The sequence below is a fragment of the Callorhinus ursinus genome, unplaced genomic scaffold (assembly GCF_003265705.2).
Source record: "Callorhinus ursinus isolate GAN/ISIS: 27379988/994484 unplaced genomic scaffold, GSC_fseal_2.0 scaffold17, whole genome shotgun sequence".
Lineage (NCBI taxonomy): Eukaryota > Metazoa > Chordata > Mammalia > Carnivora > Otariidae > Callorhinus > Callorhinus ursinus.
In genome coordinates this window covers 11,317,902-11,321,992 of record NW_027397079.1, presented here as the reverse complement: position 1 = coordinate 11,321,992, position 4,091 = coordinate 11,317,902, and the positions used below count along the sequence as shown (strand labels likewise).

At 39.9% G+C, this 4,091-nt stretch overlaps 1 pseudogene; it reads left to right on the top strand.

Moving 5' to 3' along the window:
• Window positions 1-404: 404 nt before the first annotated feature.
• Window positions 405-1,640, top strand: LOC112834467 (nucleotide sugar transporter SLC35D2 pseudogene; annotated as a pseudogene).
• The last annotated feature ends 2,451 nt before the right edge of the window (window positions 1,641-4,091 follow it).

Sequence of the window (4,091 nt, the reverse complement as noted above, 5' to 3'; positions counted from 1 at the left end):
AACTATTGGGACTACACCAAAGTGAAAAGTTTTTGCACAGGGAAGGAAACCATCAACAAAACAAAAAGGCATCCTACTGAATGGGAGAAGATATTTGCAAATGATAAATCTAATAAGCATTAAATATATAGATATTAATAATATATGTATTTACAAATATATAAAGAACTTATACAACTCAAATACCAAAAACCAAATAATGGGCAGAGGACCTGAACAGACATTTTTCCAAAGAAGACATTTTTCCACAGAAGACATATGGATGACCAACAACACATGAATAGATACTCAACATCAGTCATCATCAGGGAAATGCAAACCTGAAACTACAGTGAGATATCACCTCACAAATGTCAGAACGACTAAAATAAAAAAAATACAAGAAACAACAAGTGTTGACGAGGATGTGGAGAAAGAGGAACCCCTTGCAGATGGTGGGCGGCCAGGCCGAGGGCGCGGACCGGGACTCCGCCTCCGCGCGGCTGCCCTCCCGGGTGGCCAAGCTGCTGTCGGCGCTCTTTTACGGGACCTGCTCCTTCCTCATCGTGCTGGTCAACAAGGCGCTGCTGACCACCTACCAATTCCTATCACCAATTTTTCTTGGAATTGGACAGATGGCAGCTACCATAATGATACTGTATGTATCCAAACTAAATAAAATAATTCACTTCCCTGATTTTGACAAGAAAATTCCTGTGAAGCTGTTTCCTCTGCCTCTCCTCTACATTGGAAACCACATAAGTGGATTATCAAGCACAAGTAAATTAAGCTTGCTCATGTTCACCGTGCTCTGGAAATTTACCAGTCCACTCACTTTATTCCTGGTAACCATCATACTTGGGAAACCGTATTCCTTGAACATCATCGTCAGTGTTTTTACCATCATACTTGGGGCTTTCATAGCAGTTGGTTCTGACCTTGCCTTTAACTTGGAAGGCTATGTTTTTGTATTCCTGAATGATATCTTTACAGCAGCAAATGGAGTTTATACCAAACAGAAAATGGACCCAAAGGAGTTGGGTAAATATGGAGTGCTTTTCTACAATGCCTGCTTCATGATTATACCAACTTTTATCATTAGTGTCTCTACTGGAGACCTTAGCAGGCTACTGAATTCAATGAATGGAAGAATGTTCTATTTATCATACAGTTTCTTCTTCCCTGTTTTTGGGGGTTTCTGTTGATGTACTCCAGAATTTTGTGCAGCTATTACAATTTGGCCCTCACAACAGCAGTGGTTGGAGCCATCTAGAAAGTTTCCATTGCCTACATTGGAATGTTAGTTGGTGGAGACTACATTTTCTCTGTGTTAAACTTTGTAGGGTTAAATATTTGCATGGCAGGGGGCTTGAGATATTCCTTTTTAACCCTGAGCGGCCAATTAAACCCTAAACAACCTGTGGACAAAGAAAACATTCCTCTGGATTTGAAGAGTTAGAAACTGAGGCAGGATTGCAGACTGGGAACATGGGGGTGGGGGGCACTCCCCGCTGTAGGAATGTGAAGCCAGACGTTCTGGTCCCTGACAACACTCAGCCCCCTGGTTAAAGCACAACAGGAATGTCTGCCAACTGCGAAGAGAACCTACCTCACACGTTACTGCACGGTGAGCCATCCTCAGCCCCGAGAAGCGTATTTGGGCAAAGCCTTACCACCTGAAAATGAATCTTTCAGAGGAGACAATTGATTAAAGGGATCGTAACCGAGTGCGGCAGAGCATTGACCGTTTGGTCACCCACCCACATCTCTGAGTTTTGTTCGACAGTACCAGGTGCGTTTAAGAGGACGGACGGAAATGGCTGATGGTGTGAGAGTGATTATCATCAGCACCTCGGCCTTCATTTCAAGGATCCCAGCCAAAGCGAAGTGCCAGTGAGAACAATTTTCTTTTCCAATTTAAACAAACATGTCTTTATTTTAATAAAATTAGCCAATTTGGGCGCCTGGGTGGCGCAGTTGGTTGAGCCACTGCCTTCGGCTCGGGTCATGATCCCGGACTCCTGGGATCGAGTCCCACATCCGGCTCCCTGCTCAGCGGGGAGTCTGCTTCTCCCTCTGACCCTCTTCCCTCTTGTGCTCTCTGTCATTCTCTCTCTCTCAGATAAATAAAATCTTTAAAATAAAATAAAATAAAATTAGCCAATTAACTGCAGGTTATTTGTTAGCTCTGATTTGATCATATATGTTGGTATCTTTTCCCAATCATCAAAGTAAAATAAAAAATAATTTATAAAAGAGGAACCCCTTGCACTGGTGATGGGAATATAAATTGGTACAGCCACTGTGGAAAACAGTATGGAAGTTCCTTAAAAAATTAAAAATATAAGTATCATAAAATCCAGTAATTCCACCACTGAGAAACTCCTCTACCCCCCCAAAAAACCTCCACTACCCAATGGAAACAAAAACACTAGTTTGAAAAGATACAGGCACCCCTATGTTTATTACAGCATTATTTATAATAGAAAAGATATGGAAACAACCTAAATGTCAGCAGATAAATGAATAAAGAAAATGTGGTGTGTGTGTGTATATATATATATATTTGTGTGTGTGTGTGTGTATATATATATACATATATACATATTCACACACACCTACACACATTCAATGGAATATTACTCAGTAATAAAAGTAAAAGCAAGAATGGAATTTGAGCATATTATGCTAAGCAAGGTAAGTCAGATGGAGAAAGACAAGTAAGGACTCTATTATATGTGGACTCTAATAAAGTTAAACCTGTAAAAAAATCAGTAAATTGGAGTTACCAGGGGATGGTGTTTAAAGGTACAGACTTGTAATGAGCAGTAAATAAGCCATAGATATCCAATGGCCAATATAATGAATATAATCAATATTATTGTACTATAATTATACAATGTGATAAATATTACCATCAGCAATATTACAATATATAAATATATCAAAATAGCAGGCGACACAGCTTAAACTTACAAAATGTTACGTGTCAGACATATTCAATTAAAATTAAAAAAGAGAGAGAGAATATCCACCAGAGTTGTGTTTGTCTCTTAAGTTTGTTTCCCACCTTTTACTGGCCCTGCAGGATCTCTATGCCTAAATGAAAATATTAATCAAGGTCATTAATAATTCCTGGAGGAGGAAACTCAGGATCATTTCATCTAAGCTCACCACCCAGTGTGGCCTTTTCTTGGTGTGGGAGAGGTAGTAATACCCCCCCAAATATCCCCAGTCTTTTCCCTGCTTCCCTTCCTTTTCTCAGCCTGCTTGTAGATAAGCAGGGGTGTGTGACAAGTTCTGGACCAAGTGGCTGTGGACAAATTTGATGCATGTCACTTCCAGGTCAAAACATCATAGAACGGGTCTGAGTTCTCTGTAAGCTCTTTCTGTCCTTCAAGTTCAGGTTGGGGAGCCAAATCTTGGAAATGACCACGAATGCTGAATGACCACATAAAGGACAGATGCCCTGGAAAACCAACCAAACCTTCAGGGGGCTTTGCTTAAGAAAAATCACACTAATCGCATTTAGGCCCTAGTTTTTCTTCTTGAATCTCTCCGTATCAGCCCAGCCTAACTTGCCTCATTAACCTACCCATACAGTTTTTACTTAAGAGAAAATTGTAGAGCATTTCACTTTTCCCTCATCTTTGGAAGATTTTGTATCAAATCACAATTTTTCCCTCTTGACTGCTTGTCAAGACTTCTTTTTTTTTCCTTTCCAAGTTTTTATTCCCTTCCAAGTTTTTATTTAAATTCCAGTTAGTTAACATAGAGCATTATATTAGTTTCAGGTGTACAATAGAGTGATTCGGCACTTACATACAACACCCAGTGCTCCTCACAAATGTACTCCTTAATACCCATCACCTATATAACCCATCCCCCTCCCCCCGGGTACCATCAGTTTGTTCTCTAGAGTTAAGTCTGTTTCTTGGTTTGCCTCTCTTTTTCCCACCTATGTTCCTTTGTTTTGTTTCTTAAATTGTCAGGACTTATCTTTAAACCTGTCTCTACCTCCCAATTCTATTTGTTTAACAGAAATAGTTGTATTCAGGTTTTATTGTCTTCTTATAGCACTACATTTAGAAGTTTATTTTCTGAGGATGGTG